At 36.5% G+C, this 13,740-nt stretch overlaps 1 long non-coding RNA gene across 1 annotated transcript; it reads left to right on the forward strand.

The window, feature by feature from the left end:
* The first annotated feature begins 2,213 nt into the window (after window positions 1-2,213).
* LOC106090503 (uncharacterized) lies at window positions 2,214-13,510 on the forward strand. The gene is made up of 5 exons (XR_001221841.2): window positions 2,214-2,300; window positions 12,808-12,999; window positions 13,060-13,166; window positions 13,238-13,342; window positions 13,408-13,510. It is a non-coding gene; the product is annotated as an uncharacterized LOC106090503 (long non-coding RNA).
* Window positions 13,511-13,740: the final 230 nt, after the last annotated feature.

The following is a 13,740-nucleotide window of genomic DNA, read 5'->3' on the forward strand; positions in this document are numbered from 1 at the left end:
TATATCCAAATCTGGACCGATCTGGGGCAAATTGACGAAGGATATCGAAGGGCCTAACACAACTCACTGTCCCAAATTTCAGCAAAATCGGATAATAAATGTGGCTTTTAAGACCTAAAACCTAAATGTGGCCTAAGACCCTAAATCGGAGGATCGGTTTATATGGCCGCTATAACCAAATCTGAACCGATCTGGGCCAAATTTACGAAGGATGTCGAAGGGCCTAACACAACTCACTGTCTCATATTTCAACAAAACCGGATAATAAATGTGGCTTTTATGGGCCTAAGACCCTAAATCGGCGGATCGGTCTATATGGGGGCTATATCTAGATATAGTCCGATATAGCCCATCTTCGAACTTAACCTGCTTATGCAAAGTTTCAGCTCAATATCTCTATTTTTAAAGACTGTAGAGTGATTTTAATAGACAGAAGGACAGACGGACGGACATGATCGTCTTAGACATCTAGATCGTCTTAGATTTTTACGCTGATCAAGAATCTATATACTTTATAGAGTCGGAAATGGATATTTCGATAAGTTACAAACGGAATGACAAAATGAATATACCCCCATCCTTCGGTGGTGGGTATAAAAATTGGTTATTTAATGTTTAGGTTAGTAAATTTTAATATAATGGCAGTACATGATTTGAAAACTGATTGAAAATTTGATTAGGAAATTTTATGACAATGGTCGGGCGGGCGACTGGAGGTAACATCAAGATATATTTATTTGCAGGTAGTGGCAGTTGCCAAACAACAAAATATTGAGTGCACTATCTGTCAAAATTAGTGAAAAGTGCAACTCAGATTTTGAGTACGTTACTAGTTCGCGCCATTTTTCGTTCTTTGTGTGGGATGGTTCTCAAGTATAATACACACACACAACCAAAACTCGTTGACACATAGTGCACTTCGCGAAAAAAATTGTACTCAGCTGTTTACGGTACACTACCTGGTAACAAACGTACTATAAGATAAAAAACAGATGCCGAAACTATACACCAAGCATCATAAATATAACAAGTAAAAGCGTGCTAAGTTCGGCCGGGCCGAATCTTTTATACCCTCCACCATGGATCGCATTTGTCGAGTTCTTTTCCCAGCATCTTTTCTTAGGCAAAAAAGGATATAAGAAAAGATTTGCACTGCTATTAGAGCGATATCCAGATATGGTCCGGTTTGGACCACAATTATATTATATGTTGGAGACCTGTGTAAAATGTCAGCCAATTCGAATAAGAAATGCGCCCTTTGGAGGCTCAAGAAGTTAAATAGAGAGATCGATTTATATGGGAGCTGTATCGGGCTATAGACAGATTCAGACCATAATAAACACGTAAGTTGATGGTCATGAGAGGATCCGTCGTACATAATGTAAGGCAAATCGGATAATAATTGCGACCTCTAGAAGCTCAAGAAGTCAAGACCCAAGATCGGTTTATATGGCAACTATATCAGGTTATGGACCGATTTGAACCATACTTGGCACAGTTGTTGGATATCATAACAAAACACGTCGTGCAAAATTTCATTCCAATCGGATAAGAATTGCGACCTCTAGAAGCTCAAGAAGTCAAGACCCAAGATCGGTTTATATGACAGCTATATCAGGTTATGAACCGATTTGAACCATACTTGGCACAGTTGTTGGATATTATAACAAAACACGTCGTGCAAAATTTCATTCCAATCGGATAAGAATTGTGTACTCTAGAGGCTCAAGAAGTCAAGACCCAAGATCGGTTTATATGGCAGCTATATCAAAACATGGACCAATAGAGCCCATTTACAATACCAACCGACCTACACTAATAAGAAGTATTTGTGGAAGGTCAACTATATTTCCTCAAAACATTTATATTTTACAAAACTTAAAACAGTTTTATAGTAGGTTTATATGGCAGTTCTATAAAGTAAATCTGTCATATAAGACCACTTTAACGCTGCTTCAAGTTTTGTGAGCATTAAATTATAACTGAAAAAAATAAAAAATAAATTATAACTGAAAAACGAAAAACCTTTAAAATCCAAACAAATATTGACGGGTTTTTATTTTATTTTGTTTAATTTTACTTTATTTAATTTTTTATATTTTATTCACTTATGATAGTAATACAAAAGGCTTCACGGCCAAAAACGTAGTACTAAGAATAAATTGTCAAATAGAAAAACTTATACGAACATATATATACAAACTTTATACATAGTCAATTACAAAATCATATACGAAAATCAAATCAGTTAAAAATTAAAAAGTTAAACCTTACCCGTCCTTAAGCATAGTCCTTACCCGGTAAGCATTGCAAAAAAAAGGTATCCAAAAAGACAATTAAGTGGACTCAGAAGAAAAATAGTCTAGAGTTTAGGCGAAAAACATAATCATCAGGTGAAAATATTCGTACCTCAGTTGGCAATAAATTTAAACATCTCGCCACACGAATTGCAAAAGATATCTCAAATATAAACCTGGACATGCGGGGCAACAAGATATAAGTATGTAGCATACAACGCTTATATTGGAAGAAAATGGACTTAAGAGCATTTGGTAGAAGTTGGAGCACGTTAGCAACCGGCCTTATAACTCGTCGAATTGGGGGGGTTCATAACTTCTATGCCCTTTCTTCAGCTACACAAAATTACCTTATTTTACGTGCTCAGGTCAAAAGAAAACAAAAAAAAAGACGGCAGATAGGTAGAGGATTTCCTTTGAGGCCTAATATCAATATTGGACAACTAGATGTTAATGCGTCCACAATGCCCACCCATCCTGATCACAGCTTTTTCATCCTTAGGCTCATTCTGCTGTGATCCCCACTCCGTATGTAAAAATGATTGTTTACCAGTTGTGTGTTTAACAGCGCAGATGGGCAACAAATGTACATCTAAGGCAAAATAAAGTATGAACATAAAATAAGGAATACACTGTGCTACAATTTTTTTAAGCAACCGAATTACAAAATTCACATTTTCCTTTAAATTTTACCAAATTAGAAATTGAACCATGCACATTTCTTGCAGGCACTGATGTTTGTTTTTTTTTTTTTTTAAGTAAATTTTCACTAAAACAGAATTTTTTTAAAAATTTTCCCCAAATTTAGCAATTCGATCACTTTAAAATTTTAGCACATTTTTTTTTTATAAACTTCAAAATTTGCTTCTATACTTAATTATTTCTTTTCTAAAACAACTTTTTAGCAGCATCATTTTGACCATTCCTACAACGGTATTTCTTCACATAAGGTTTTTGTTGTTTTAATCTATTCTGGCTGATTGGCTTCTTGAATTTTCGGCAAATTTATCATTTCACATGAAACTTTGTGTACTGGGCTTCATATAACACTGGATTTTATACATTTGATCAACTCTTCGACAAATTTCGTGTCAAAATCTTAGTATTCTGTCATTTTTCATTTTTTTTTCTATAAATTTTTCTGGAGACAATTCTTTCGTCTTAGATCACACATCAAAGCAAAAACCACGTGTTAATGAGTTGCTGTTGGCGATCAGTGAGAGTGGGTACCCAAATTTGGAGGTGTAGCGAACTAGTGTAGATTTATATGCTTCTGTCTTTTTCCTTCATATGGCTATGGCCTGAGTGTGTCTAGCTAGTTGCTAGCTACTGATTTAGTGCCAATTCGCATAAGCGAAGTGGCACAGGCATAAATTCATTAGAATCTCGATGGAATTTAGCAAAAAGATCCACAACAAATTTCAGGGTATTGTAATTTTCGCTAAATACCAAATTTTCTAGGTCGGTCGAAAATAATCGAATAAAGAAAAAAAAAATTTATATAATTTTCAAAAAAAAAAATTAGAAGGTTAAGTTCTTTCCGTAGAAAAATTAGCAAGTATTTCTCGATTGAACGAGGGCACTTTTGAAACTTTCTTTAAAGGTAGACGCCGACAAAATGCCCGAGAGATTCCAATTTTGCATTTAGCAAACCTCATCATGGCTACCAAAAGCTTTCATTGGCAGAAGAATTGTTCAATAAAGAAGGAAATTTAACAATTAGCTGATAAATAGCTAGATACAAAATCTGAAGCTGTCAGATGTAGATGGCGCTGAGAACTGGCAGATGTCTATTGGCTGGTGCACCAGTGAAAACGATGTCTTAAGAAAAAACAATTCAATCATGGCAAGCACCACTCTACATTCGAGTCGTTTCTATCAAACCGTACAGCGCGATCCTCCAGCATCTCTAACTGCCTAAGAAGCGAATATGTAGCCCCATTCGTTATCATGTTCTGTCCAAAGGTAAGATAATACGGACTAGTACCAATAGCCGAATGAACGGAGGAGCGTAACGAACAACATATGCTACTAAGGAGCTTGTCCCAATTCTTCTGGTCAGGCTTAACGTAAGATTTAATAGCGGCTAATACAGATCTGTTTACCCTCTCCGATGCGTTTGATTGGGGAGCGTGAACAGCGGTGTATACATGCTGAATGCCATAGCGCTTAAGCAGTTGGTTGAAAATGTTCGATCGAAACTGTGAGCCATTATCTGACACCACAGTTTCAGGGACCCCAAAAGTGTGAAAAAGATCATTCTCCATATAACTCGTAACTACGTCAGCTGTAAATTTCTTTACCGGCTTTAAAAATGGGAATTTTTAAAAGTGATCGAGCACGATAAATATTCCTATGTGGCCAGACCTTGATCGTGGGTATGGGCCAAGGAAATCCACATACAGTTTTTGAAAGAATCTACAAGTTTCTGAAGTTTTTTGCATAGGGGGCCTAAGGACAATGTTAGGGTGTTTGGTGGACTTGCAAATCTCGCAATTATTGAAGTATTCCTTCACATCCACTACCAAATTTGGCCAAAAATAAAATTTGCGTATCCTAGCCAGGGTTTTATTAATACCACAATGTGATGATAAGGGGTGATCATGGGCTCGTTTCAAGACATCTGGCACTAATTGCCGTGGCACCCACAACTTCCAAGCTAAATCGTCGTGAATCTGGTCTCCTTTGGCATGTTCTGTCCGACGGTAAAGGTACCCGTCTATTATTCTAAGGTCAGGCATCTTATCAATATTTTTCCCAATTCTGTCCAAAAGTTGAAGGTATTCCTCCGATTGAAAATGGGTAGAACTCAAGTCTACGAATAACCCACTGTCATTTTCAACTGCGGACAGACTATTGAGACAAAGACCGGACACGTCGTCAGTATTGGCCCTAGAAAGAGTATCAGGGACAATGTTCAAACTACCACTTCTATGCAGAATATTAAATTTGTATCCCTGCAGTTTTAAAGCCCACCGAGCAAGCCTCGTACTAAGATCAGTCTGGGACATGAGCCACTTCAATGACGCATGGTCAGTGATGATAGTGAACTCATGTCCTTCGACGTATGGTCTAAACTTTTTAACACTTAGCATTGCTGCGAAGCATTCTTGTTCGGTGACTGAATAGTTGCGTTGGGCTTTGTTGAGTTTCTTCGACATAAAGGCGATAGGAACTTCTTCACCCTCCGCATTCTTCTGCACCAATACACTTCCTATACCTGTTTTACTAGCATCACAGTGTATATAAAACGGCTGTGAAAAATTTGGGCTGTGTAAAACAGGGGCTGTACTCAAGTGAGATTTCAAAACTTCAAAAGCCTTTTGGGCTTCATCGGACCATACAAATTTTTTCTTTCCTTGTAATAAATCAGTGATAGGAGTGGTAATGGAAGCATAATCCCTAATAAACTTCCTGTACCATCCTGTCATACCTAAGAACCTGCGAATTTGTTTCACCGATCGCGGAGCAGGAAATTCTGTGATGGCGGACACTTTTTCTGGATCTGTACGAATGACCCCATTCCCAACCACATGGCCTAAATATTTGACTTCTGGGACACAAAATTGGCTTTTTTCTACATTAATCGTAAGACCAGATTCATGAATTTTTCTAGCAACACATCTAAGCACTTCCAGATGTCTTTCGAAAGATTCCGATATGACCAGAAGATAGTCAAGATAGACGAAGACTTCCGCCCTGAGCTCCGGAGGTATCACTTTATCCATTAGGCGAGACATAGTCTGCGGGGCATTGCATAACCCAAATGGCATTACCTTAAAGTGATACAGCGGCCTCCCAGGGACGGTGAATGCTGTCTTTTCCCGACTCTTCTGGTCTAAAGGAATCTGCCAAAAGGCATCCTTCAGGTCTAAGCTAGTAATATATTCAGCTTTTGGAAGCCTACTTAGTATGCCGTCAATCTGAGGCAAGGGATACGCATCTCCTTCAGTGACAGAGTTTAACTTTCTGCTGTCTAAGCACAGCCTGTTTTTCCCTAGTTTCCTATGCAGAACGACAGGAGAAGACCATGCGCTGTTGGACTCCTCAATTACATCAAGAGCTATCATTCTATCTAGTTCCTCATATATCAATTTCTCTATCGCGGGCGAGACCGGGAAATGGCGCTGCTTTATGGGCCTAGCTTCACCCGTATCTATTGTATGGCAGAGAACATCTGTGCGCCCTAGACCTTGTTTAGCGTAAGAGGGAAACATACTAACGACCTGATTAAGACGTTGCCTTTGTATTGCGGAAAGAGGAATTTGGTCAGAAATCTCTGAAACACCATGTGATAACCGATTAGAGCGGCGGAATTCAGGAGGTAATAAATCAAATTTCTCCCAAAAATCTATACCAAAAAAAAGGTCTTTACCCAAACTGGGGATTATAAAAATACAAATCGGCATTTTGTTCACCTTAAAAGTAATTTCCGTTTCCACGAAACCCACTACTTCCTGTCCCTTACCGTCAGCAGTTTGGACTGTTGATTTTAATCTTTTGAATAGTTGTTTGGAGTCTAAAAACTTCTTAGCTGCCTCAGCTCCTATACAACTTATGGAAGCTCCTGTATCGAGAAGTCCCAACATTTTAACTCCAAATAAAATTACCTCAGCATAAGGTCTAACGTCTGAAGGGTTATCTAGAAGGGAACAGGTAATCTTATATCTCAAGCTCCTTACTTTCCTCCAAAAAGACGAAATGCGGCGAGCTGATCTGGACTTCTTACCGCCTTCTTCACTGAAAATCCTATCACGAGCAATTTTATATTCCATTACGCGTACATGAAGAGGTTTAAAACGAAAAGGGTCTTGCATGCTAACAACAGGGGAAGGTTCCAAATGGGTTAAATTCATATTCATGTCATGGGGTTTGTCAAAGCCGGTTGTAGTTATTGAAGGTCTTTTGAGAATGGTTATTCCAGATCTATTGATCTGGTCTTGGTTGGCATTGGTGTTGGTGCACTCTTTGGTGCATTCGATCTGGAGTTTTTTGAATTGCACTTAGGGCAATTAGGTTTATATGTATCAGCGGCACCACAACCGTAACAAAAGATGGTGCGATCAGAAACGCAATCTTGATACCGATGACCTGCTTTTTTGCAGTTCCAACACACTAAAGTAAGGGCTGATATTTCATCAGAAGGTTGGACCTCTTGGTAAACTTGAGTCACGTCCACATTCATATCTATCTCCGAAATTCTTTTGCCCATTGGGGCAGGCCTAGTCAATGCAAATCCATGCCTACGTCGAACATCCTGCATGAAGAATTCACGCCGTCTGCAGGTATCTCTTAAAAATTGCAAGGACCTAATTTCGAGATTTAGAATCTCGTGCTGTATCGCAGGGAGAAGATTTCTTCGAAGGATTTCAACCAAGTCGGTATCCGAAAGAGGGGTTTGAAGACGATCTGGTACTGCTCTCTTAGAGCCCTACACATATCATTCCAACAAATGGAACTCACAGAGCGGTGGTACCGCCAAAACCAATCGTTCGCCTTCCCGTCGAAAAGCGAACTGGCGTTGCCACACAAGATATCAAAATTTCCTTGTAAAGTCTGTGCAGTCAAGGCTTCAAACCTGTATATAAAATTATCAACAGATAAACCATTCTGCCCGCCATTGAATTTTAATTTCCAATTGGACATAATTTGTAAAACCTTATCCGGACGTGACTGAAGATCAGAAGCAGAATTTGAACCATAACCAGAAATTGAATTAACATGATTCGAAGGGGGCCTATTCTGAGCCAGATTACCCTGTTCAGAGTGAGGGGTTATACCAAACAATTCTCTAAATGTACGACCTTCTACAGCTGGAAGCGTCTGCATCTGTTGAGGAGAAGTAACGGGTGGTTGAGGTGGATTGCGAGGCGAATTACTTGCCATAAGCCTAGACATACTTTCAGCAATATTAGTCTCAATGAGTTGGGTCATTCGCGAGGTGAGTGAAGCGAAAAATTGGGCCTGCTGAACGGTGACAATATCTGTAACTATTTCCTGAATCCTATCAACAGAGATCGCATCACTACCTGGTGCAGTTCCAGAGACATTGGCTGCAGTCGCAGCCGTACTAACGTTCCCTGAGGCAGTTGCAACAGTTGACTGCTTCAATTGAGATCTCGTCATAACCTGAGGGGCATCTAAAGATGGAGGGTCAGTTCCTATTCTGGCATTGCAAATGGGACAAAAGGGTCTAGTCTTTAGAGAAACATTTAAACAAGCTTTATGAAAGATGTGGTTACAAGCGATTCTTTGCAATTGTGCCTTTGAAGATATAGGTTTACAACACGCATTACACTCAGGGTGACAATCACCCTCAGCAGTGGCAGTCTGGTCACCAGCGCTGGTAGCCATCCTACATAAATCGTAGACAAGCTAACACAAGAACACTTCGATGTAGAGAAGAAAGAACCCAGAAGGGAAAAAAATTTCGATGGATACACTTTATTGAGAATCCAAAACTAACTGAAAGAGCATAGAAGCATAGAATCCTAGTAAGATCAATTAACAAATCTCTCTTTAAACTTGCGCAAAATCAATCAAAAAATTTGCCAGAATAAAACAACATAAGCCAAAGCAAAATCGTTAAATTCAAACAAAAAAAAATCTTCTCTAATAATATATATTTTACACTTCCTAATTCTAACCTATCTGTTTCAATTAATAATAAGAATAAGATAAAGTAAGATATTTAGTAAAAAAAAAAGTGAAAAATTTGGCAAGCCAAAGAAAGGAATATATTAAATTTCGCTATCCAAACTAAATATATGAAGTGTTTTTTTGAATGAAACTTTTAAAAGAAATTCACTTTCCCTTAAATGATTTTCAAGACTAAAATATTTAGAAATTTATTCTTATTTCTTTTCTTATTTGTTTTTTTTTTACTTAATTTCGTAATTTTAATTGTTATTACTACTTTATAGATTATGTATGAAACAAAAACAAAGCAAAAAAAAATATTTTCATAACCAAGTGGTAGTGATAGCTGTTTGATTCCATAGTATTCAGGTAACTTGCTACTCGGAGAGAACAGACCTCAAAGAAAAGTGGAAAATAAAAAAAAATAGTCTAGGGAGAAAGACATTGCCACAAGAAGCAAAATTTGCCCCAAATGTCCAATCCTGTGAAGATTGATGCTATTAATTTTGGCTTATCCTGCGGTCAGAGCCAGCGTAGACCACCAGAATCTGCATTCCAATCAGACTAAGAACAAAAATAATAACATCTAAGAAGACACTGGAGGGAGATTTCACCGAAAGTCGGTCATGAAAAACTGAGAACAAAGAATCATGATCCTTCAAAATTCCATACCTTCGAAAGAAATTCTCTGATGGAAGGTAAATAGAGATGAAAATAAAAGATGGCAACAAGTTTGAAAACTGGTGTAGGAAACCGAACAAAATATGTGAAATTATGACTAGGCATAATATTCAAAGATGGTATTTTTAGTAAAATCATTGCTCGGGCCCCACGTTGGGCGCCAAAAATAATTTATAATGTAGCATACAACGCTTATATTGGAAGAAAATGGACTTAAGAGCATTTGGTAGAAGTTGGAGCACGTTAGCAACCGGCCTTATAACTCGTCGAATTGGGGGGGTTCATAACTTCTATGCCCTTTCTTCAGCTACACAAAATTACCTTATTTTACGTGCTCAGGTCAAAAGAAAACAAAAAAAAAGACGGCAGATAGGTAGAGGATTTCCTTTGAGGCCTAATATCAATATTGGACAACTAGATGTTAATGCGTCCACAATGCCCACCCATCCTGATCACAGCTTTTTCATCCTTAGGCTCATTCTGCTGTGATCCCCACTCCGTATGTAAAAATGATTGTTTACCAGTTGTGTGTTTAACAGCGCAGATGGGCAACAAATGTACATCTAAGGCAAAATAAAGTATGAACATAAAATAAGGAATACACTGTGCTACAATTTTTTTAAGCAACCGAATTACAAAATTCACATTTTCCTTTAAATTTTACCAAATTAGAAATTGAACCATGCACATTTCTTGCAGGCACTGATGTTTGTTTTTTTTTTTTGACCATTCCTCCAACGGTATTTCTTCACATAAGGTTTTTGTTGTTTTAATCTATTCTGGCTGATTGGCTTCTTGAATTTTCGGCAAATTTATCATTTCACATGAAACTTTGTGTACTGGGCTTCATATAACACAGGATTTTATACATTTGATCAACTCTTCGACAAATTTCGTGTCAAAATCTTAGTATTCTGTCATTTTTCATTTTTTTTTCTATAAATTTTTCTGGAGACAATTCTTTCGTCTTAGATCACACATCAAAGCAAAAACCACGAGTTAATGAGTTGCTGTTGGCGATCAGTGAGAGTGGGTACCCAAATTTGGAGGTGTAGCGAACTAGTGTAGATTTATATGCTTCTGTCTTTTTCCTTCATATGGCTATGGCCTAAGTGTGTCTAGCTAGTTGCTAGCTACTGATTTAGTGCCAATTCGCATAAGCGAAGTGGCACAGGCATAAATTCATTAGAATCTCGATGGAATTTAGCAAAAAGATCCACAACAAATTTCAGGGTATTTTAATTTTCGCTACATACCAAATTTTCTAGGTCGGTCGAAAATATTCGAATAAAGAAAAAAAAAATTTATATAATTTTCAAAAAAAAAAAAAAATTAGAAGGTTAAGTTCTTTCCGTAGAAAAATTAGCAAGTATTTCTCGATTGAACGAGGGCACTTTTGAAACTTTCTTTAAAGGTAGACGCCGACAAAATGCCCGAGAGATTCCAATTTTGCATTTAGCAAACCTCATCATGGCTACCAAAAGCTTTCATTGGCAGAAGAATTGTTCAATAAAGAAGGAAATTTAACAATTAGCTGATAAATAGCTAGATACAAAATCTGAAGCTGTCAGATGTAGATGGCGCTGAGAACTGGCAGATGTCTATTGGCTGGTGCACCAGTGAAAACGATGACTTAAGAAAAAACAATTCAATCATGGCAAGCACCACTCTACAAGTACTTCTACTTGAGCGAGAAAAATGTTAATAACTACATAATGGCACTAGAACTCCACTTTTAATAACCTTGTAGAAAAATGTAGTATTGCGTAAATCAATATAACGCTAAAAGTTTTTAACATACCTCGAAATATGATCGCGTACACGAAGATTATACACAAATCTAACGACCACATTCATAATTCGCTTCAATTTCTGAAGATTGTAGTCAAAAGTTCCTGACACTACTTCCAATCCGTACAGAATCTGTGGCATTAAATAGGCGCGATCAAATCTTCTTTTTATCCATAATGGTAGGTGAATACCAGCAGAGTACAATCTTCGCAGAATACCATAAATCTGAGAATGAACAATGTCAATATGGCTACCAAAATTCAAATCCTTGTCAGTAGTGACTCCCAAGCATATGAGTCTACCTACAAAATTAAAGCGAGAGTTCTGTACCAATATGTCAAACTCGAATTGCAATTGGGATCCAAACAACATAGCCTTAGTCTTCAAGGTATTTATAGAAAGTGAGTTAAGGCTAGACCACAATAAGACCCTACTAAGACAACAGCTCACTTCGGATTCCAAACGATTGCGGGAATCACGATCAACACTAAAATGCAGACATATATCACTGGCAAAAAGAAAAGTGTTGCACTGGCTTGTTCTTAGGAATTCTGATCATTAATGTAAAGTATAAATAATGTAAGCGCCATAAAACCGAACCCTGTGGCACACCAGAAAATAAGGAAATAATTCCAGATTTTATTCCATTTAACTCAAACAATTGAGTCATACCACACTCAGAAAAATGGTACGCTTAAAATAAAGTAAAACACTTATTCCAAATAAGTTAGCAATTTTTAATATAATTTGGTTAAATTTTGAGAAACAAGGAAAAAATTCACATATTTAGCAAGTTTTACTCATCTGTAATTAGAGGCAAATAGTTCATTAACTTGGGTTTGGAAGTCATTTGACTTAACTGTGTTTCTTCTAAACAAGTTTAATTATCCTATAGCAAACAACGTTTTTATTAACCCAATATAAACATGTTGTTATGTTAAATTCAATACTTCCTATAAACCTATATTCTTCAATTTTAATAAATATTCGTTCAAAATAGTTTACAAATTTCTCAAATTTGAATATAATTTAATAAATTTGATTCATTACAAGTTTTAACTTACAATTTTGTTTAAAATAAATATAACTTAACAGATTTTGTAACAGAAATGATTAAATCCAATCTTCTCAGTAATACCAAACATAGCTTTAATGCATTTATAAAGGTGATTTTGAAACACGTTGTTTGTCAGTCATACAATAATCACATGATTAAAAACTTTGAATATCATAATATAAGTACGTTTAATTTGTAGCTTCACTTTGTATAGGATAAATAGAACCATGTTAGAAAATCTAAATAAGAAAACCTTAGAAACCTTTAAAGGTTTATTACTGACACAAAATTTTATTTAAAAAGGAAATTTCGCCTTTTCCTCTATTTACCTGTGCTGTGCAGTTAAGCAACATGCGCAAGTGCGGCCGACAAAAAGGCGTCAGCAACACACTCACACACAGACAGTTGAAAACCATGCAAACCATTCCCGTGACGCACAACGATAAGTGTGGTGTAGGCATTTTTCAAGAAAGGTAGCACGGTGGCAAGAAAAAAAATGGAAAAATATGAAATAAAATTACCAAGGTAAATTTGGTGAGTCATGATATCCATCTCTTCTATCTATTCAAATAATGTTTTCCATTCTTGTCTCAGAATATAAATGCAGGAACAAATTTAATATGTTGCAGTGGTATAGCAGAAATGAGTTCTAATCGCTTCAGACTTGAATAGCATACATCGTGAAATGCCCTGAAATTTGGGTAAGCTTAAGCATTAAACAAACTAAAATTATTCTATTGTTTTACTGATGTTTATTTAACTTTGCTTGCAGGAACTTTTAAAATTGAAATGCGATCTACAATTTCTGCAGCGATGGAATATTTAAACGCAAATGAATTCCCAATTGATTTATACTACTAATTAATTACCTTTGATGGTAAGTATTAGAATGGAAATAAAACTACGTATCTGTACTCAACATTTTCATTTCTTTTTTACCAGTCTATACAATAACGGTACAATATTGTGTTAATGGCGTAACGGAACTTTTGGGAAAATATGGTGCTTACTTCTGGGAAATTTTCCAAAGCCATTGAAAACTAAATGTGTGAACGTTTTTATTTTAATAGTTAATAGATACGAAATTTATATTCGCAACATGTAAATTTGAAATATATTAATAAAATAGAACAAAGTATTAATATGAGAATGAATAATACATCTACAATTAAATTAATTATTTCATGCTCAATGGTTAAATCTGAACGAAATAGAAGCCGAGATTTTGCCAAAATTTTGTTCAGATGTATTACCACACAGTAAATATTTCGGATA

This window comes from Stomoxys calcitrans, chromosome 1 (assembly GCF_963082655.1).
Source record: "Stomoxys calcitrans chromosome 1, idStoCalc2.1, whole genome shotgun sequence".
NCBI classification, from domain to species: Eukaryota; Metazoa; Arthropoda; class Insecta; order Diptera; family Muscidae; genus Stomoxys; species Stomoxys calcitrans.